This window comes from Nymphaea colorata, chromosome 2 (genome assembly GCF_008831285.2).
Source record: "Nymphaea colorata isolate Beijing-Zhang1983 chromosome 2, ASM883128v2, whole genome shotgun sequence".
In the NCBI taxonomy this organism is placed as follows: Eukaryota; Viridiplantae; Streptophyta; class Magnoliopsida; order Nymphaeales; family Nymphaeaceae; genus Nymphaea; species Nymphaea colorata.
Window position 1 is genome coordinate 13,089,797 of NC_045139.1, and position 24,003 is coordinate 13,113,799.

Consider the following 24,003-nt stretch of genomic DNA (forward strand, 5'->3'; position numbering starts at 1 on the left):
AAGTTTGCTTTTAGTGTTCCACCATACTTCAACTTGCACGTCAATGACCCTTTATTTGAATTTTATTTGGATTAAAAAAAAATTCAAAATAGAAACCAACTTTGTAATGACTTCCACTCCAACTATTGCACTGGTTTTGCACAAAATTTAATTTCTCATATGAAGGATTTTACTTTCATCCTTAGCTTGTTAAAATTTACACTTACACTTCGCTTCTGCCATTCGGACACATAAATCTAGGATCTTCAAGTCTCAAAGGACCACGCTTTGTAAACCGTTTTTATTTTCCAATAGGAATTGAATAAAATCACCACAACCAAACTATAAATATTTTAAGTTCAAACGCGACACTGTCTACAAAGGAAACGATTGCAATACTTAAAAAAAGCCTGTGCATCCACAACTACGGAATCAAATCAAGGGGTAAAACTCTCTCTCTCGACACATTTGTGAATAAAACGCTGACCTGATGAAGCACCTGTGCTGAATTTATGTTTATAGTGTCTTAATATTTTTATATTGTGTATAACCGTATACGTACTTAATCCTCTTTTCTACCAACGGTGTGGATCTTCAATTAAAAGAGAAATCGAGAGATAGACTTACCAGTCCTGATATCATATTTATTTAAAGCAAAGGTTCGGATTAGAAATACTTATAAAAGGAGTGCCTAACTTTTGGTGCAATAAGGAGCAGATGCTCCATTTCCAATTTTTTCATTTAATTGCCTATTGCTTACTTAACAAGCAATGAATGCATCACGCCGTTAAGCTGACATTGGTAACCAAGGGTCAGTTTCTAAAAATAGCATTTTCACCCTCTAAGCATCTCAAGGCAGCAAGCATTGCCAGAATGAAGAAAATTCTAGTCGGAAAGCACAAAAGCAGTAGGTTTAGCAAAGACATTGTTGTGACAAAGGAACAGGCTGTGGCGATCCTGTTTCAGTTACAGAAGATGAAGCACGAAGGGTAAGTTGAGAGTTTGAGAGTATTATAATTCTCAAGTTGATATTCTTTTATTAGATTGCAGTCATATTTGCATGGATGAATGGATGGTGATAGGCTTGTCTTAAGCTTTTTTATGATTATGATAAATGGATTATTCTTTGCTTTGTGACATGCAAAAACGCATAAATTTTCAGATTTTGTTAACAAAAACGATTGAAACTAGCAAGCTGAACTGTTTGATATACCGACCCTTCTTAGAAATGTTAATGCTTAATTACCTGTTTCAGCGGAACTTATTTCTAAAACACGTGAACTATTGATGTCTGTGGATTTCCAACAAAAACTTTAGATTTTCAATAACCTGCTTTAGTTGTTTACGTTGACGATCTTCGGTGGTGTTCCTCTCAAATGCATACCTAGGCGAAGATAAGAGCTACTGCTATCGGTTTATTTAGAACTATATGTGGTTAAGAAGAATAAAAAATCTAAAAGGAAAATGACATTCGTGAAAATGAAAAACAAAATTAAATTTTACCACCAAAGAGAAGCAAAAGAAAAAGCTAATACTTGAAAATATGATTAGAATGAGAAAGAGAGAGTCATTCCATGATGATAGAACTCAACCTATGAGGAAAACAATTGTTTGAGATGAAGTTAGAGGCATACAGGACAAATCAGATGCTCTGGATGGCAGTGCTATTTGTGACAGAGAAATAGAGCAACGACTGTGCTACTTTGGTGCTATAGGAGAAATGGTGACGAATAAATATTAGGAAAGAGGCGAAAAAAAAAACATGGTTTGTGAAGGGTAAAATGGTACTTATCTCTTAAGCCTCACAGTTCCATCTTCGCAGTCACAAAAGGGGGATCTTTCTTTTTCTTTGGGTGGTTGAACATGTGCTTAACCTAAGCAGTAAAATAGGAAACTTAAAACTGGAGCATATATTTGTTAATAGTTAATACTCTTAAGGCCAGGCATCCTAAGACATCCTTCTGTAAATATCTAAGTTAAATACACATCCTAGTTACTTTCTTCCTCTCCTGACCTGAATCCCGAAAGCGTGCGTGGCCACAAAGCAAGCTGCCCATAAATGGAGCGGAAGAAAGGATAGATCTTTAGCCGACGCATTGCGATGATTGATGCGCAAACGGATGGAAGTGGTGGACACGAGGCCAAGATGATTGACGCGCAAATGGATGGAAGTGGTGGACACGAGGCCAAGATGATTGACGATATCTGTTCGGCACAACTCACAAACCACGCCCTGAAGGCAGCGGTCAGGCCGCCGTGAAGACTATCCTGTCCGCAAGCGCAAAGGTAAACAGGCAAAGATATAGGAAACCAAAATAGTTGCAGGGAAGGGAATGAGCCCACTGACATACACATGCGCATAAAATAACCATCCTAGATGGAACCGAAAGTAAAGCGGGATCATTCGCCCGCAACAGAAAAGAGGGAGACCGTGGAGATGATGGGGATGAGGGCCAAGGTTAGGTGGGTTGGGAAGAGGAAGCAAACAAACATGTATCCACAATCTGAAATTTTATATAAATCTATCAGCAGGAGCAACAACCAGGAAGAAAGAGGAAGACAAGGTAAAGGAGACAGACGGTCGGAACACACACGACTCCAGGCACCGCCGCACCAGACCACCATCCAAGCCCCCACTTCTTCATCAATCGAGCATTAGCGTCGACGAGAGAGAGACAGACAGAGAGAGTTTTTCTATCCTCATCATCCTGGGGCACTAATCCTGGAATATGAAAGAGTCTGCGAGCTTGAGCAGCGGGTTGAGGCAATATGGGGAAAACTTGCAGGCGAAGAAGTTGGAGAAGCCGGTGGCGTTGGAAGGGCGGAGACGCGGATGAGGGAGGGCCTGACTTCGTCGACACCGTAGGTGTGGGGGTGGCCCCCGGTGCTGCCCGTCCAATTGACGTGGGTGAAGGTGAACGGATGGCACCCGAGGGGTCCTCCATGTTGAGCAAGGTTGGGACGTGGGTGAAGGTGAACGGATGGCACCCCGAGGGGTCCTCCATGTTGAGCAAGGTTGGGAAGTAGTGCTCCTCTGGGTAGGACGACTATAACCTCAGGCAGGGTAGCCCAAACTTGCGCCAAAGCCGCCGGTTCTTGATCACTAACAGTGCGTGTTCCCTTGTCAGGATGAAGAATTGTGAAGCTAGAAAAGGGCACCTCAGGCATCATCACGTCCCCTCCCCTTGCCGTATACCTCGCCCACAACCCAAGCTCGTCGTCCAGGATCTCAATGAAGCTCGTAAACCAATTTGAAGGGGAGCAGGAAGAAGGAGGAGAGAAGAGAGAGCTGTAGATGAAGCGGAAAGAATGCAGGGGAATGCAATGCTGGGAGACGAGAGCGAAGAAGGCGTTGGATTCGTCGTCTATGAGTGCAGCCACGAGGAGCCGGCGAGCGGCGGAGATAAGCGTAGGAGAGGAACACTCCGTCCGCTTCCCTGGAATGAATCATCCCCGGAAGACACCGCTTGAACGGGTTGAGATGGCGGGAAGGGTCAGCGTGGACGTATATGTTGTACAGCTGGTGGTTTCCCGGGCCGAAATACAGGTCAGAGTCGGTGAGGAAGAGGAAGGCGATCTTGGGCATTGCCGGTGGAGGAAGGACCTGCTGCCGCTGTCGATGGTGGGTGGCCGTCGTTGCAAACGCCTGGGTGGCCGTCGTTGCAAACGTCGTTACAGCACGTCAAGAGGGCAACAGCTCGTCGGGCAATGTGATAAAAACGGGTGGCGGCTTCGTGGGAAGGACTCGGGGGCGACCATGGACGGGCACCGACAGGAGCAGAGCAAAGGGAAGGACGAAAGGGTAAATGAGCATGGTCATTTGTCCCCTTCCCTTAAACCGGTAGATTTGCAGATGGTGAGGCGGTCGGCGATCTTTCCCTTAGACCGGTAGATTTGCAGATGGTGAGGCGGTCGGCGATCTTCCTTCACTTCTCTAAGTGGTGGCTGCTGATAGCATCTCTCTCTCCTTGCTGATTGCAAAGGACAGGAGGAAGAGAGCACGTTTGTTTGTTAAAGCAAATTTCCTTTGTTTTTAGTTTATTTCTCCTCTCTAATTGTGCAACCAGAATAATCAGAACATGTATGGATTGAATGCCGTAAATCTCAACTATCGCGTTTCCGCCAATCCAAACGGCATCCCCTGCACGCGTAAACAAGGCCCAAAAATAGTGAGCCGCCGAAAGGCTTCTTATTTGGTCCGATGGCAAAGCATTTAGACCTGCCGCTTTGCTTAAAAAATGTAGATACACCCACCACCACCTTGCTCTTTTTCAAATCCTCCTTCCCACACAAGCATACGTTTTATCTTTTTCTATTCTCGTTGGTGGAGTGAGGGTAGAGTTGGTGGAGTGAGGGTAGAGGACATTCCGGCGCCTCTCCCCCAGTAGAATTTGGTCCATTGGACGGGGCATTTTTGTGGCTTACTCCATCATCCGCGATATCAGTTGCAATTGGTTCGGACTTGCAAAGGAGAACGGTGCACGTACAGATTACAGAACAGTAAAAATAGTAAACCTGACTTCCGCCCATGGACGCGGGATGAAACACGTGACCCGTATACATCACTACCAAAGCCCGTGCGAGAGACAGCAGCATCTATCACTCGTTCATTCATCCATCTCCTCTAACCATATATTTTATAACAGCCAATAACGGGCTTGCTCTTTTATTGCCGACCCAAACAATTCCTCGAAATCTGAAACGAAGCCGACTTTCCCCATTCCGCGGAAAGCCGTCATATGCATAGGTGACAAATTACAAGCAGAAGCTGGAGCTAAATCAACAACCCTCAGATACCCCAAACCCTCGCAACAGAGACTCAACTATCACATGAATATGATTCACATGCCCTACTTAGCTGTGTCTCCTCGATTCATCCACCTTGCTCTTCACACTTCGTACGGTCGCCAAATTTTTTAGCCTTTTTCCTGTTAGCTACCGTCCTATTAGGAGCAACCATGGGTTTCCCAGCTCCAACACCTCTTGTGGCTGTATAGCAGAAAGAAAGAAACAATCAGTAGAACGACCCACTTGTGATTATCACTGGTACAAAATAAAAGGTAAATCATCTCTCTCTCGATATATATATATATATACACACACACTCTCTCTCTCTTCTGAATTTCTGTCCAGTCCAATCTCTTACAACACACTACTCAATGCAATCCACCAATCCAACTGTGACGAGGATGGTTTAGTAGAGGACAAAGGAAAATATATATATAATCATAGCCAACCACGATGGCGTAAGAGATTCCATCTAGAACAGCCCTAACGTGGACAGGGAACTTTGAGCAGAAAAGGGACAGTATAACAGAATTAGCAGATGCTCACCACTGTTTGGGAGGGACAACCGCTTCTTTACATCAGTATCTGCCTGTCTTTGTCGCTCCTCGGTTGCTCATGGAACGAACACCAAGAGCACGACCAAAATCAGCTTCCCCAGTTGCTTCCTCCAAGGACGACTTAGGTTTTGGCTTCCCTCTCAGCATGTTGGTGACAGCAGAAGTAGCAGCAAGCTTGCCAGAAGATGATCCACTTCCATCAGTTTGAGAAGGATGTGCTTTCTGGTTGGAGCCACTGGACCGAAAGACAGGTTTTTTTGGCAGCAATCTTAAACGAAGAGACATCAGCATGTCCATTTTCTTTAACCATCACACCATCTCCAGTACTTGTATCTATGAAGCGGTTTTCCCAAGGACGAACAGCCATCCAGCGCTCTAACCGGTTCCAACCCCAGTTGTTTTTATCTTGTTCAAAACTTGCATGCACTGCAACTTGCCTGAATCCTGCTTGACACTGTGAATGGACAAAATTTGGCATGATGGCCCATGTCAGCTTACAATGAAACTGATCATGAGAACTTAGAAGTCAACAGCAGCTAAGACAAAAATAGACAGACCACAGAATGTGCAGAGAGTTTCAGCGCAGAAGCAGCTACTCCACTAGATAGTAGCATAACAGAATATCTACAAAGGGCAAGCTCTCTAGCACAGAAGAAGCTCATATTGTATATAATGCATCTCAATAGTTCCGTTTACATGAATATGAAACGTAAACTCTGACAACTGCAAACTCTTCAAGAAATCCATTTTGATCAGCATATGATTGCCAATATCTAAGGTCAGCTAAGAGAAGACAAGAGCTATGAAAGTCGCAGCATATCAACAAAGCACCAAAATTCAGTTGATATTTTTTATAGCGACTACAAGGAAGAAGATGAAAAGAATCTCTAGTCATTCTATTATTTACTTGTCATTTGATCAATTTCACCAATTTTGTTTTATCACAATATTAGTAAAACTATTTAAACACCAAGCTGACACCCTGCAGTTGGGTCAAGCCTTTACTATGAAGATTTCCATGAAGGCAATGACAAGGAAATAATCAGATTCGTTTTGTTAGCCTCTCATGTACACATCCTGGAAACAACAATTGCCACCAGGGAATGCCACATGATAAACAATGATCAAATATGCATAAAGACTCTTTCAGACCATCATTTGTAACAACTCACTTGATGAATCGGCGCATATGCCATGGCTCTCTCGCTCTTTGCAGAAGCCTCCTGCCGTTTCAGTTACTTGGCTTGAATTTCTTCAACAGATCCAACACTATCATACCTACCTTCCTGCACGAAGGAATCATCATTAAAAGGCCTTTTGCAATTAATAATTAATGGCATCAACCTATTTTGAATATTTAGGTATCTGGAACCAAACAAACATAAACAGTTAGAATTAATGAGACATGCACATTCAAGTATTGTGCTATGGTAACATGTTGCTTAAAAATTCTTTACCATTTCCTAACCTTTTCTTGATTGTCCAAACCTTAGATCCAAAGGTTCGATTTAACATAGGACTCACCTTAGATACATGGTTCTAATAAACTGCATACTTGAGAACCATGGGTTGAAAATCTTTGTTCGATTCAAACCCATGGACCTCAAACCGAACCATGGGTTTGAATCAAATATATCTACAAGCATACACATAATATATCTACAAGTGGTCGAAGTGCACCGCCTAGCCTGTAATCGCCTAGCCTGTAATCAAATATATCTACAAGCATACACATAATGCCTGACTTAAAATCCATGCTGCTTGCACTTAGCATATGAAATACCCTAGCAATCCTTCAAGCAAATCAAAATATCAGTATGGATATCATAGATGTTCTATTTTTGTTGAATCCCAAAGAAATTAAATAAGTGAAGATACTTTCATCAAGCAACCTATCCAATATTTTGATCTTGAAATATATCATATAAATAACTACACGGAATGTCATAATTCAATAAATGTTTAACATTTAACTTGTTGCATGTTTGTATGCATGCATTTGCATGTGTGTGTGTGTGTATGTGTGTGTGTGTGTGTGTGTGTGTGTGTGTGGAGGGGGGGGGGTTGTGTGAAGAAGTATTCATCGGGCATTTAAAAGCTTATTTGTTTCCGATAAAATGCACAGTTTACCAATTTTTAGTTACCTTTACTCAATTTTGAGGCTTTTGCCAGTTCATGCAGGTTGATGATGATATTTGGCATTAAAATTAGTAGACCATTCAGCAATTACTAATAATATTATGGTTATTATCTAACATTCCTACTCCATAGACATGTCAGTGATTAATTGTTAATCACCCTTGGAATGTGCATTATAATATTTATCACACGTGATTCATAATTGCCATGATTCAAAACTGTAAGCTCACCATGTAGTTTCCACATGTAATCAGACAAAGCAGAGACTCGCTTTAGAAATCCATCGCCTGATTTACAGCAACCTCTTAAAACTAGATAGGTATACAAATGGCATCAAGGATTTGACATATTTATAGTGTGTTCGAATCAAGACAGCTTATGGGCAAGTTAGGACAACATACTTGATAACAAGAAATTAGATTTACCAGAAATGCTCAGAAAGCTGTTTGGATATACATCGCAGCTTGTCCCTCTCTGGCGTTCTGTTTTAGTAGTTGATTAGCACAAGGGGCATCTTGTGATTAGGTAGAGGTATTAGAGATGGACTGGACACCAAGCTCAGTAGCCCCCAGATTAATGCACTTTTATCATTTTATATTCCTCTTGCAGATTTCAGTTAACTGCTGTTTACGGTGCCAAAGATTGAACCAGAAGATGCCTGTGGCATTCATCTCGTAGATTCAGGAAAACAAAAAGATGGTGAGAGCACATCAAGAAAATAACAGATTGGAAGGAATGATCATGTGATGAATAGCATGTCATCAATAAACAGGTACAATGAGTGTTCCACTGAAAAAATGACCGAACCCAATGCAGCAAATTTTTTATATGCTAGTTACTGGTCTAAGAAGACTGCAACAAACCTAGAGAATGGGACATATCAATATTTATTTTTAGTACTTTCTGAGTGATCCAATTGGAGAAAACATATTAATCCTTGTTACTTTAAAGATCAGTTAGACTTGCTATATCCACAAAACTGATGAAAATCGAAGATGCAAAGAAAGCAAAGCATATCTACCCTTGTCATTTTAAAGATCATGCACACATACTATATCAAAAAAGCTGATAAAAGTCAGAGATGCAACAAAACCACACACAAATAATGGGATTTTGAACAACACCTACAAATAGGCACAACCAACATGGCAGTAGCTCATCTGCCACAGCTAAAAGTTGAGCAGCTGAAAAATCTCCTGCCTTGAGTAATACAAAAATAAATATAAAGTGTGTTTGGGATATTGCATTTATGCATCTCAACACACTCTGAAGAGTCAACAATGTCTTTTAACAATGAATGCTTGGTCACAGACTCTCAGCAGTCAATGGCTGACTGGACTTTGTTGCCTCTTCTAGTACGTATTGAAAATAAAAGAAACATCTTATTCAAATTGAAGAACTTTTCTATAATATGACCAATTAAATTGATCTGAAAAATAATCTGTATCAATATGACAGGTTGCAAAACTATATATGAATACCCACATCCAGGTATGACAGGACAGAGAGTAGGCATTAGGGTGTCACATGACAGCACAACTGACTAGCAACCAAAAAAAAATCCACTTATACACTCGAACAAGTCCTGCAGACAAGGCAGTTGATAGCAAAAAGGCGAGGCAGTTGATAGCAAGAAGGCGAAACCAAACCTGTGTTTTCAAGATTTTTTAAACTCTTCAGAAGTTGTATAAACATAAAAATCCCTTGATTTAGTAGATATGTTCAACTAGGAAACACTGTAGAGGTCCCTGTAGTACTCTGTGTGAAAAGGACAAACATGTATACGCTATGTCACACGGATACGGGTACGGGTATCCTACGGATACGGGTACGGGTACGCGGACACGGTAATTTCAAAATTTTAGGATACGCGGACACGGCGAATATTATATTTAAAAAAATTAAAAATGATAATGAAATAAAAAAACATGAAATTTATAATAAAAAGACTAACGTCCCTCTTTCTTTGTCCATACTTTGTCTGTCCTCAGAGACACAGCCAAAGAAAAACCCACTTTTATTTTAAAATATTAAAACAATTTAATTTTTAATATATATATAAAATAATGTTGATAGAAAATGAGGTTACGGTGAGTTTGCAAACAATTTAAAATTATAACCGTTTTTGTTTAAATAACACAAAATTTAGGACCATTTTGAAATTTGTTCAAATGAAAGCTATAAAAGGCCCCTTTCGTTCGAAACCCTCATTTTCACCCTTCGTTTCTTTCTCTCTTCACTCATCCTTCTCTCCCAAATCACGACCTCCACGATCCTTCTTCTCCGGAGGCCAGCATGCCACCAGCGGCTCCAAGGCCGGCGACGTGGTAAGTATGATGCAGCTGACCGGCTGGTGACCCGCCATGGTAGCAGGAGGATGGGTGCTGAGCCATGAAATGGTGAGTTTTTTTTTATTTTGAATCTTTATTTCTTAATTTATTTGTTCTTTTCTCACTCTCTAGGTTTTCCCTCTAGGCTGTGGGTTGAGCGTTCCGATGGAGGGAGACAAAATCCGGTGGATGAGATGGAATGCACTTCAAAATAAAACAGAAGACGTAAAAAAAATCGAGGTTAAAACGGATTATAAAAGTGGTTCGGATCGGGTCTGACCCAGACCCGATCCAAAACGTATCCGGCCGTATCGCCGTGTCGGGATTCCCGTGTCGGCGTGTCGACACCGGTACTCAACCCAATCTGCCGTATCCGTGTGACGTAGTGTATACGCAAAAGTGTGTTCATGGAGACAGGCCCATAGATTTTTTAAACTCTTTAGAAGTTGAAAATCCCTTGATTTAGCAGATATCTTCTATTAGAAAACACTCTACAGGTCTCCGTAGTGACAAACATGTGTATTCATACGTGTACTTAAGGTCAACCTCTCCTAACAACCTAAGTCTTGCAAGTGATGTTCTGTAAATCTGATCTCATAGATCCACTTGACATTTTATTTTCCAGAAAATATATATTGCCTTAGACACTTTCTACAAAAAGTACATGCAAATAAGCAGATCTATTTCATTGAAAGTTTGAAACTTTTTGCAATACAAAGTTCAACACTTTTTGTAAAATTATTTTGTCCAGAGCTTATGTCTTCCATGAACAAGAACGATAAAAGCTCTATTCATGAATTTTTTTTATGATAAAGTTCAACCTTTTCCTTCAGTGAAGAAAATTCTAGCCAGAGTTTTTTCCATGAACAAGAATGATAAACGTATTAACAGCCTTGGATTTTGAAAAAAAATGGGTTTACCTGCAATTGCCAATATTTAAAATAGTTAGAAGTTAGAACTGGTCAAGCATGTACAAGCACATATGCTTGGATGCCTAGCAATGTCATGACTTGCAGCCGTTATCTTTAAGAGAATGCCACCTATTACAAAAAGTCTCACCGGCTATGACATATAGACAAAAGGAGGCAAAGATGAAGATTATCCATGTTATGTATGTGAAGTTAAGCCTGATAAAATCCAGCTAGCCACTAGTGATATATTGTTCGCACGCTTCATGCATGCCATGATTTACCCTATAGTACGGTTACAAATCAAGAAGAGACAAGATTGTTGCTAATTTTCAGTGTAAAAGGTGAAAAAAAAGAAAAAGGGCTTTGTAAGCACATGCACCTTAGTCAGTTTATGTTTAATCCTCTTTTGACATTCGACATCCTTATAATCAAACTAATCCTAGCCCCCCTATCACCTCCTCTGCTGTGGAATTGCTGTAGAAAAGCAGAAAGGAGACAAAAAAACAATTTTTATACAACAGAATTGTTGAACAAGAAAAGTTTTATGTTTTAGGAGGTTCCTTGTAATATTAAAGAGTTATAAGATCTCTTTAATATTTTCCTTATTTTCCATTGAGTTATTTTGTAAATCCCTTTTTACCCTAATCTCTTTTATAAGAGAGATGAGGGTTATCGTAAGAAGAGTCCTGAAGGTTCAATCTCACGGCAGCTTCTCTCTCTCACTCTCTTCTTCTCTGCTGCAACATGGTATCAGAGCTACGGACGTGACTGGAGACTTGAAGCACACAGCCAGCGCGCGGACGTGACGCACACCGTCGGCGATCCTCCGTCTCCTTTCAGGCTTGATCTCTTCTACTTCCTCCGTCTTCTTTCTCCTTCATCTCTCGCCTGTTCTAGTTGCTGTTTTCCAGCAACGGAACAGTGTGGAGGAGTCTATTCACGCTAGGACAGATGCGTGAATAGACTCCAGCCGTGGATTTTTCAGAAGTATATATAGTATTGCAGCTGTGTGGGAGTCTGCGCTGATTAATCGCCTATGGTTTGATATGTTATATGATCAACGCAGCCAAGTGGAGGACTGCTATCTATGACGTCTATGGCAAGTTTATGTTGATTGTTTTATTTGCTGTCATTATTCATGATCTGTGAAGGATAAACTGTGGTACAACAGCGTTAGATGCATAAATAGATAAGTCGTTGGTCAGCGCAAACAATACAAACAGTGGGGATTCGTTTTCAGTTGTGGGCTTGCTGGTAGCAGCGTTTTTCTGTCTTCAGATTGCAGTCTTCTTTGTTGTGGTATTGCTGTCAACAGTTGGACAGCAGGTTGATTGTTTCTGCGCATCTAACGTTGCCGTGTGGGACGTCGGTTCTTGTTGATCAGTTTCTTTCTCAATAGAAATATATATATATATATATATATATATATATATATATATATATATATATATATATATTCTCTCGCTATTGGTGGTTGATCTCTTGTGGACAGATTTATGATGGCTGAAAGTAATAAATCTGATTTTTCTCATGAAGTTAAAAGTGGAGGAAATCCATTTTCGTATGGTTCTACTGTAAAGTTAGATGGATCTAACTATGAGATTTGGTCTCGTGTGTTTATGATGTCTGTGATTGGACATCAAAAGGAGCATGTTATAGAAGAAAACGAACCTGTTGAAAAGAGTGGAAAATATAGTTCATGGAAGGGAGATAATAATATTGTCATGTCATGGATCATGAATAGTGTGCAACCCCAAATTGCATCAACTATTGCATACACCTCGGCTAAGCAAATGTGGGATTTCTTGAAACAGACTTACTCGAATGACAGGAATATTAGCAAAATATTGCAGGTAGAGGAGGAACTACTTAATCTGCAACAGGGTGACCAAAGTCTTGCTCAGTACTTCGCTTCCCTTAAGTCCTCTCTGAGCGACTTAAAGCATTACGTCCTCCATGTCCAACATGTTATAAGACCCATGGTGAACAGTCTATGGTTGCGAAATTCCTACAGGGTCTCTCCTCTGAATATGCAGTAGCAAAGGCTCAGATGCTGACTGGAGCAGAAATCCCTGATCTAGCTGAAGCCTACAACAGGCTTAGTCATCTTGCTGTGACCCTCTCTTCACCTGCCAGTGATATCCATGCCTCTGCCTTAGCAGCTTCAGGAGGACGTGGACGCGGTTTATTCAGGGGAAGAGGCATGGGCCGTGGGTCAGGAGGAGGTCGGGGGAGATTTCAGTGCACTTATTGTGGGAAAATAGGTCATTTGGAAGACAGATGTTGGGATAAACATGGTCGTCCTACTGCAGCGCCATCCTTAGGTAGAAATGTTACATCAAAGCTAGGGAAGAACTCTTTACAGTCTTCTATTGGAGCGGCCCAAGCAGCGTCATCAGTAGTAGATGGGTCTTTATCTTCTTCTCAGCCTGAGACAATGACTGTGAGTATCAATAAGTCAGAGTATGAGGACTTTCTAGCACACAGATCTACTCAGCCATCGGCCTCCACAGTTATGACTGACAGCGCTATGTCTGTTGACACTATCTCACATGATACAGGTACTACTTGGATTATTGATTCTGGGGCATCGAGGCACTTTTGTAGTACGCCTTCTATGTTTACTGTGCTACACTCACTACCTCAGATACGTCATGTGAGACTTGCAGATGGTAGATTGTCACCCATTATGGGATATGGAGATATCAAGATCTCTCAATCTATGACTATTCCCAATGTGTTATATGCTCCTAAGTTTCCCACAAATTTGTTATCTGTCGGACAATTGGTTAATGATTTACATTGTCGTGTTACGTTTGACTCTGGTTTATGTTCATTTCAGGACTTGCCTACTGGGAAGACGATTGGTGGAGGCTATGAGAAAGGGGGCATCTACTTCCTGTCGGATCCCGTGGGTATTGCAGCATCATCGATCACATCGTTGTCCTCCTCGTTCCAGTGGCATCTCAGACTTGGTCATCCATCTGTCTCCAAGCTCCGTCATCTCCTTCCACATCTCTCCTTACCAGAGTCGTTCCAGTGTGAAGCTTGTCAACTTGGCAAACACACTCGTAGTAGTTATTCATCGAGTCTTAGTACGTCCAGTTGTGGACTATTTGATCTTCTTCATGTTGATGTGTGGGGTCCTAGCAGAGTTGCTAGTAGGTCAAGATTTCGTTATTTTCTTGTCATCGTAGATGATTATTCTCGAGTCACCTGGGTTTTCCTTTTGAAGGAAAGGTCTGAAGTCGTATGTACTCTCAAAAACCTTATTATTGAAATAAAGACCCAGTTTGGTATTCTTGTTAAAAACATTCGCACTGATAATGCTTTTGAGTTTAAGGCATCTACCTTAATGAAGTTTTACTCAGATAATGGCATTTCTCCTCAGTTTACATGTCCCCATACTTCCCAGCAAAATGGAATAGTTGAGCGAAAACATCGTCAACTTTTAAATGTGGCTCGTTCCCTTATGCTTCATACTAATCTCCCTGCATATTTTTGGGGAGATGCTATTCTTACTGCTTGCTACTTAACCAATCGTTTACCCTCATCTTCCATTGATAACCAGATCCCCATTAAACTTGTGCACCCACAAAGATCTTTGTTTCCAGTGGCTCCCAAAGTATTTGGTTGCACATGCTTTGTTCACATTCTTGGACCCACACGTGACAAATTGGGAGCCCAAGCCATTAAATGCATTTTCATTGGCTACTCCAGAAACCATAAAGGCTACAAATGCTTTGATCCTTTGACCCAAAAAGAGTATATCAGTGCGGATGTCACTTTCTTTGAGTCTCAACCTTATTATAGCCTCACTCCTATGTCTACTGAGATGCTACGGTCTCCAGACCCACTACCTATTCCTCCTATTCCTTTGGAGTCGTTCCCTGTTGAATCTCCTTCGTCTGTTGTGTTCAAGTTTCGTGATCCACCGCTGGTCTACACACGTCGACAGGACCCTTCTCATAATCTTTTGCCAACCGTTTCTCAGGAGGTAAGTACATCTGAAGCGCATAGCCCTACTCATTCTGATCCTTGTCAAGACTTACCTATTGCTCTTCGCAAAGGCAGACGACAATGTACTTTACATCCTATATCTCATTTTGTGTCTACTGATGGGGTTAGTAAAAATATGCAACAATTCATTCATGCTTTGGCTGCTCATACAGTTCCTACGTGTCACCAGCAGGCCTTATTAGACACCCAATGGAGACGGGCTATGCAAGATGAGATGGATGCCTTAGTGCAGAGGGGCACTTGGGAACTTGTTGATCCTCCCCCTCGATGTGATATTGTTGGCTCAAAGTGGGTATTCACAGTTAAGTATAATTCTGATGGTTCTTTGGAACGATACAAAGCTCGATTGGTTGCTAAGGGCTACACGCAGACCTACGGTGTGGATTTCTTTGAGACCTTCTCTCCAGTTGCTCGGTTGGGAACCATTCGTCTTATTATTTCTGTGGCTGTCCACCATGACTGGCACATGTATCAACTGAATGTCAAAAACGTCTTTTTGTATGGTGATCTTGATGAGACTGTCTATATGCAACAACCACCGGGATTTGAACGACAGGGGGAGTGTGGAAAAGTGTGCAAGCTGAATAAAGCTATTTATGGACTCAAACAGAGTCCTCGTGCGTGGTTTCACAAGTTTTCCGAGGTAGTCTCACAGTGTGGCTTTGTGAGATCTCCTCTTGATCATTCCTTGTTTATCAAGAAGGCTTCCCGAGGTATAACTGTTCTCGTGGTTTATGTTGATGATATTATCCTGACAGGTGATTCTGATCAAGAAATTTCTGATGCAAAGTTGTTTCTTCAAAAACACTTTGTGACGAAAGATCTAGGTCCTCTACGATACTTCTTGGGCATAGAAGTTGCTCGCAATGGTGAGGGTGTTGTTCTCTCTCAACGGAAATATGTTCTTGATTTATTGCAGGACACAGGGATGCTAGGAGCTAAACCGGCAAATTTACCTATGAATCCACGTATACATCTTCATGATGACCAAACAGAATTAGTGGATTCTAGATCTTACAGATCCCTTATTGGAAAACTTCTCTATGTTACCGTGACAAGACCAGACATTAGTTTTGCAGTGGGAAAACTAAGTCAATTTATGGAAAAACCAAGGAAAGTTCATTGGGATGCTGCTTTGATGGTGGTTAAATATCTGAAATCTTCTCCTGGCAAAGGCCTTTTGTTCACAAAAGGCAAGACTCTGGAAGTGGAAGCCTATAGTGATGCTGATTATGCTGGCTCAGTAGAGGACAGAAAATCTACCACAGGATTTTGTGTATTTGTGGGAGGAAACCTCATATCGTGGAGAAGCAAAAAACAAGGTGTGGTGTCAAGATCTAGTGCAGAATCCGAATACAGAGCTATGGCTCAAACAGCAGCAGAAATGACGTGGGCTAGATCCATGCTATCCAGCTTAAGTGTGTCAATCACACTTCCCATGAAGATGTATTGTGACAATCAAGCAGCCACACACATTGCAAACAATCCAGTTTTCCATGAAAGAACTAAACATATTGAGGTGGATTGCCATTACATTCGAGATCTCGTTCAAGCAGGAACCATTGCCACTGCTCATGTTCCTTCAGAAGATCAAGCTGCAGATATCTTCACCAAAGCTCTTCCTATTGGTGATTTCTCTAGATGTTGTGACAAGCTGAGCATGTTTAATATGTATGCTCCAGCTTGAGGGGGAGTGTTGAACAAGAAAAGTTTTATGTTTTAGGAGGTTCCTTGTAATATTAAAGAGTTATAAGATCTCTTTAATATTTTCCTTATTTTCCATTGAGTTATTTTGTAAATCCCTTTTTACCCTAATCTCTTTTATAAGAGAGATGAGGGTTATCGTAAGAAGAGTCCTGAAGGTTCAATCTCACGGCAGCTTCTCTCTCTCACTCTCTTCTTCTCTGCTGCAACAAGAATAAGAAGGAAAAAGAGTATTTTTTCTATTTCACTTTCCAGTTAACGACATCAAAAAGAGTAGAAAGTAAACAATTTTATATTGAGAGAAAAAATAATAAGAATAGTAATAACTTTTATGGATATTGGAACCACACTCACATTCTTCTCCAAATGTGTGTTTTCTCCCTTCCTCAAGACAATTAGCACCTTAAACCATTTGACAGACACACCCATGATGTCAATCACTTGCTTTAAGACCTGCAATTAGAAAATATAACCCATCAAGTCCATATGGTTAATATGCATTTTAATAAAAACTCAGTGAATAGACAAAAAACAAAGGCCACCTAAGCCAATGAGGCAAGATAAGAAAATGGCAATGACATAAAATTTAGCAAAACACAAAATGAAGGCCCATAAGCCAACATGCAGAGTAACAAATGAAACAAACTTGTAGATAGAAGTGTTGGCTCTCACCAGCTGATGCTCACCTCATTGCTTAAATTCACACAAATTTGGAACTATTTTCATGAATGCCAAAAGAAGGTACCAATGTTTTTGTCAATCTATCCAAATATGAAATAACCAATTGGTGTTAGAGCATAAGGCTAAAAATTACTGGCAGATCATAGTATCTGATAGACTAATATGAATATCGAGTGCCTACAATCCAGAACTCTCAATCATGTGAAGACAAAAACACTAGCCAAAAACAGGTATCTTTTCCCCTTCTTATCACAAAATAAGCAAATTATGCAATGAATAAAAACTCAACCAGCAAAGAGGGTCCTTAAATCCATGATCCTTTGAGTCATTAGTCAAAGAAGTTCTTATAACTAGATAAACAACTCAAATATTAGATCTTTTTTAATAATTTATGGACATCAATAAGCAAGTACCTTGGCAGCCTATAGATATCCAGCGCTAGCATGAGAAAATGCTTGAGCATTCAAAAGCATTCCCACCATAGACCTTACATTGGAAACAAAAAGAAAGCAAGATGGATTTGATTTGAAAGCAGCCAATGTGTCACAAAGCCTCAAAATCTCTAGGCACGGGATAGATCTGCATTGTTCAACTGATGTTCCCTTGGCTTTTCGCTAATAATCATTGCAGTTCACACTTTGAATATGTTCCCATACACCCAACTATCACAATATATTCACAGATTTGAATTTTATGAAGACCACTAACTTTTGGCCACAGCTGACTTCTTTTTGGTACAGTTGAAGTTGTCAAATTATATGTCCCTTTGTTAACTTCTGCATCATGGCAACCTCATAACCTAATACATTCCCATTAATCGAGTAGTGTCAAGGGAATTTTGTTTATTCTTTATTAGACAAATATTTGGATGATAAGCAACACTATTGTCACATGTGAATGGATACAAGAATGAGACATAACACTAGCCACAACTGATTTGTTATGAGATCTTTTAATTGTCAGGCTATGGCATAGCCACCAGTACCTCTCTTGGCCATTCTCGTAATATTTTTCTCAGGAACATTTTTAAGACACGTTTCGGATAAATATCAGGAGGATCTCATAAGTCAAAAGTTTTGAAACTTGAAAATACAGAGAATAAGTTACGAGATAATAGGTTCACTAATATTTTGATTTCAAAATATAAGGAGAATAACTTGTTTGAAATATAAAACAGAAAAACAAACAAATCGCATTTTTAAATGTACGAAAAAAAAGAGATTTTTTGAAAATCTCGGGAGAAGATATCATGATATTTTTGTTTTTGGCTATATTATGATGATATTTTGCCAATATTTATAAGTGGATTTGAAATGGCAATATATTGCAATTTCTTCAAAATATCAAAGGCATTTGTGCCTTATGGGCCATGAGCATAAGATGCACCTTTCTTGAATCCCATTTTTGTCAATTTTATATCAAAAATTGATAAGAAAAAGGCCAGAGTAATTTCTGCAAGCAATTATAAATTGATCAGTCTAACCTAAATATATAGCTTACTACTTTGTGTTGGTACGTGTAAGCATAATGATGTCCTTAGCATCCTCAGAACACCTTGGTGTTTTAGTTGTATTGAGATGACAATTAATAAATTATGTCCATGAATATGCAGACCTTTTCCCATGGTTACTTCTGCAGAATCTGCACCCTATCAAACCATTCCACAATAAGAAATGAGTCAGTTGTAAGATATTAGACTTTAACTGAAAAAAGACCTTTCCCATGGTTAGTTGATAGTTCTGCATCACCAAACATAATAGGTTGAAAAGAGAGATTACTTATGAGAGAAAGGATAACAACTTATCCATTCCACAATGAGAAATGTGTGTATCAATTGTAAGATACTAAAATTTAACTAAAAAGGGAAGTCCTAACGAGACCAGGGGGGTGTGGGGTGGAAAAACCAACAACCCCATTCCAAAGCCACCAAATAAAATCCCTTAGCCCAATTCTTGATGCCATCAGGAAGGTAGCACCCATGGGAATCAAATAAAAGACATGCCCAATATGCATGTCTTGCCTGACCAGCTACACTACACCCTTGTTGGCAGAGTGTGAGAGAGATACTTCAAAGAATCAAAGGTTTTGGAGCATCCAAAAGTTCAACCGACTTTCTCATGCCTTTCAAGCAATTCAGACTGTACAACATTTGCTTTGGTTCTTATGGAACCAATATGCCCTGCATCATGCAATTTGGACTCAAGGCTTCTTAGTAGCCACTTTATATCTGCCGTTATCTTTCTCTTAATCATAACTACTCTAAGTTGTCAGACACAGGTTGCCCAAAACACCAAAAAGACTAACCGGGACTAGTCTATCTGACTTAGTCCAAGTAGATTAACTATAAATAAATCAGAAAATATATATGTACATGGACATAAACACAAAAGCACATACACCTATGCACAGAACTTAAGATATTTTTGTAGGTCAAAGTTTAGACCGATAACTAGGCTGATGAATTGACTTGCCTGACCAATTAGTTGCTAGTTTGAAACACAAGTTGGTGCATAACCGACCCAACTGACTAATCAAGATTAAGACAACTAAATATATGATATTGAAATTTCTGAGCCAAAATATTATCAGTATAGTTTTTACTAACAACCTTGAGGATGTCTAAAATAATTGATTATTACAAATGCGGTCGGACATCCATAATAGTCAATATTTACCTACATGTAGACTGTGCTGGTGATATTTGACACTGACACGTGGGTCTTGTGTGTCGGTGATGATTTTTACCGACACATTCTTCACCAATGACGTCACAAAAAGTTGGTATAAGCATTACCAACGTGCGCCTCTGTTTCATCAACATTTTCTGACAGTCAGTAATGTTTTTTTTTTTTTTTGTAGTGACAAAACCGTTTAGAAGCTCAACTCAAGATATCAGACAACAAAAAGGTTAATTTTGAGATACATCTTTATCTATTGCTAAACTTTTGCCTTCTTGCGAGAAGTGGGCTAATGTTTGCCAAAGCATGCCTCATGGTACTAATGAATGACAAATACTTCGCCCTTTAATCTAAAATCTAAATAGATGAGATCCTACTCATTGATACCAAATTTTAGGTAGATGTGTTTGTAAAGACTTTCTTTTGCATTATATACACACTGATAGCTTTATTATGAAACTGAATCTTGTTTTTGCCAGTGCATTCAGCCATGTCTATGTAAACTTCAGAGCTTCATCCACTAATGAAGTTTATTCAAACTCTTTTCTAAAGCCATTTCTTTGTCAAATGCATCAAAAGCTTTAATCATTATTTTTGCTAAGAAAGAACAGATGCATACAGGAAGAAAGGTAAGATTGCTGGCTGGAAAAGTGGTGTGACCGTGTGAGGCATTTCTGCCCCCTTTAATGTCTCACTTAATTCAGTTTCTCGTTAGAACCCATTAATTTGTTGTACTCATAGCCTACAAGAAAAAGATGACACCCTGCTAAAAAGACCGGAGGTGTTCATTCAAGATAAACTAGTGTACTCATTATACAACAAAGAAATATTTCAGAGGAAATGACTATTGCTAATTTGGCACTTTAGACTACACAGGTATGTGTTCCATCACACTATGTATGAAACACCACTAAAGATGTGTTGGGAGATCGCAGTGAGACTTGAATTATAGTTCCCATGCCTACTAAGTATCCAAGGTAATTCGGAGATAAGACTCCACATGAACCATCTTTCTTGATCAGTATCGGAAGCACTGTATTAGGCGTCGGGTTTGAGACTATGGATCAGGTCCCCATGAGACTGATCAAAGAGCTTATAAAAGGGGTCGAAGGATCAAAGTTAGGGTATGACATGTTTTGAGCGTTGCCCCTCTGGTGAGGGAGAACCCAAATCTGGGATTAGGGCTGAGTGTGTGCATGTGAGTTTCGGATTTGCTCTTGTAAGGGTTAATCAAGGTTAGCGGTGGCTAACAATGGTATCAGAGCCAAGCAGGCCATTTCCATAGACGATCATCAATGGCCCTCTTCAACCATCAGACGAGATTCTAGACAATTACACACTTCTGCAGCTGATCCAAGTGCTTATACAAAGGGGTCAAGGGACCCAAGTTAGGGCATGACATGTTTTGAGCGTTGGTGAGGGAGAACCCTAATCTGGTATTAGGGCTGATGTGTGCGTGTGAGTTTGGGATTTTCTCTTCTAAGGGTTTATCAAGGTTAGCGCTAACACACCCGAAAAGTGAAGGCAAACACTAAATGCATTTCTTTCAAGAAAAAGCATGTTCATTGGAGTTAGCTGCTTAAGATTTTCACCTGTCCATCTTTATCTGGCACTCAACCATTAGATATTTTTCAACTGTTTATTCTCACTATGCGTCAACATAACCAGCTCGAGGAATCCACCAAGTTTTAAACCGTTCCCATCTTCCAGATGGCTTTGAGTAAGATATGTAAGTGCAGAGACTAACATTTGACAAAATCTGCAAGTTGGTATGACCCATGGAGTTTCCCGCGAAAAAGGGTGAATAGCGGTTAGCATCTCACGTTGCCCAACGGGAGGGTAACTAAGAAGTAAATGATACCACCATGTACGTGATGAAACAATCAACGACATCTGAAAGTAATCTGTACATAATAACAGTAACAATAAATGAAGAACTAGACAAAACCGGCAAGCAACTCGCTTACAGGTCGCGGGAACGAAACAGCCGTGTTTAAAGGGAAAGAGGGCACTGCATACCTTGGATCATGGCACAACCGGCATTTCCTTGTTATACCATTTTACAGCATTTCGCCGTCTTCGAATCATGGAAAGCATAACAAAACCGATAAGCGGAGATGAGATTGTCAGAGAACCTGAAAGAACGCCCCAAAATGTTTAACCGTGGAAGAGAAATTTCAGACGCTCCTTCGACAGAAAATGGAAAGAACATGAAAATCTACCCACCGCAATAAGGTAGGTAAGCGCCACTACGTAGCACACGAGATCTGCATAGACGCGAGATCCCCAAAAGAAGTTGGAAAGAAAAGAAGGGCGTGAAAGAAGAAAAAGGGAAACACGAACTGAAACAAAGAAGGGGAGGAATTGCCGTCAGGATAAAGAGGACACCGAGAGATAACGCGTGCAACGAGAATGGGGTGAGTATTGAAGTTTAGGGGTTGGTTAAGCCGACAGCAATGGAGGTGAGTCGAGGATAAGAACGTTCGGACATGAGAAGAGACAAAAACGGGGGAGCGAGTCTGCGCAGAAAGAAATTGAAATAATCGGAAGGGTGGGAACTTACGGGAAGACCGGCAAGCCTCTCCGGCCGCAACGGTACTTTATGCACTAACGTTTTGGTTGAAAAAAAAACAAAGAAATGAATGAAATGAAAAGGAAAAGAAAAAGTTTGATTAAAAAATTTGTTTGAATAAGAAAAAAAAACTAAAAATCATGGTTATTTGGATTATATAAATAAAAAAAAACAGAATTTATAATATTTTATAATAATACTTCTCTTAAAAGGATGAGAGGTTTCAAAAAAGACACATAAACAACCATTTTACCTTGCTCGTGTGTTTTTCATCCCAATGACACTTGGATCCTCTATTATCTCAAAATGAAAGCCCTGGTATAGTGACCTTCCCATTCTCGATTAGATACTGTTGAAAATCCAAAAAGCTTGAGTAACAATTTATTCAGACCCTCGAAAGTTAGCTAAGTCCACGACTGCAACCACATCTCGTTTTTTTCATCTCAAACATCATCATTAGTTCTCGTTGGGAGGCTCTGCCCAAGAGACCGCGGGCATTCCGGCTGATCATCTTCATAGAAACCAATGATGAAGGGCTGCGCAATGGTGCAAGCTAAATATATAACTAGCAATACCAACAATCATCCTTCAATGCCTAACTCCAATCTCTCTCTTTATTTTTATTTTTTTATTAGCATTACTTGTTATTTCTAATATACAAGAAAAATAATAAAAATCAAACGACTGTTTCAGATTCCCATAGATGAAGGCATGCTCTTCCGTTCATTTTCATATCTAAGGAGGATGCCCTTCACATTTACTGCTTCACAAGTAGGCCGTTCAATTGCCCGAACATGGTGCTTGCTAGGCTTAAAAGTATGATAATCACAAATTCGAATTGAAGAGTGGCACACATCAAAGATTTAATTTTATAAAAAACTACCATGACAGAGGAGGTTATGACGACATCAAGAACTGCCACTAGCAGTTAGGAGAGCAACAAGGTATTATCAAAATTTTAAGATAAATGAAAGTAATTTTAAGACACATAATACCAATGTATATATACACACTAATAAATTCATCTGTATCAAATATTAATGCATATGAAAGGCCATAAACCAAATGAAAGGAGAGAGACAAGCATTGGACGTTGGTGGGTAGAGTATGAGGAGCGCCGAAAAGCAGAAAAAACAAAATCTATAAGCAGAAGAAGAAGAAGAAGAGAGAGATAGAGAAGCATCAGACGTTGGTGGGTAGAGTATGAGAAGCACCGAAAAGCAGAAAAAAAATCTACAAGAAGAAGAAGAAGAAGAAGAAGAAGAAGAAGAAGAAGAAGAAGAAGAAGATGATGATGATGAGAGAGAGAGAGAAGCATCAGACGTTGGTGGGCAGAGTATGAGAGAGAAAAAGCAGGAAAAACAACAATGAAAAAGAAGAAGAGATATATATATATATATATATAGAGAGAGAGAGGGACGCACCTTGTTCCTTGCTAAGCGTCCCTTCACTCCTGGAGAAAAAGCAGCAGATGTGAGCAAGAGTCTTCTTGCGCAGGGGAGGAGGCCTCTCTCTTCCTTGTTTGTTGAAGACGTGAAAAGAATGGGAGGGATAGTGTGAGAATAAAAAGACTTTTCCACTTTCCTTCCTTTTCTTTCCTTCCCAATCTGTCCGATTTAAGAGGGAAGAGATTTATACTACACA

At 40.1% G+C, this 24,003-nt stretch overlaps 1 pseudogene; it reads right to left on the bottom strand.

Moving 5' to 3' along the window:
• Positions 1-1,680: 1,680 nt before the first annotated feature.
• On the bottom strand, positions 1,681-22,350 carry LOC126409753 (uncharacterized; annotated as a pseudogene).
• Between the last annotated feature and the right edge of the window lie 1,653 nt (positions 22,351-24,003).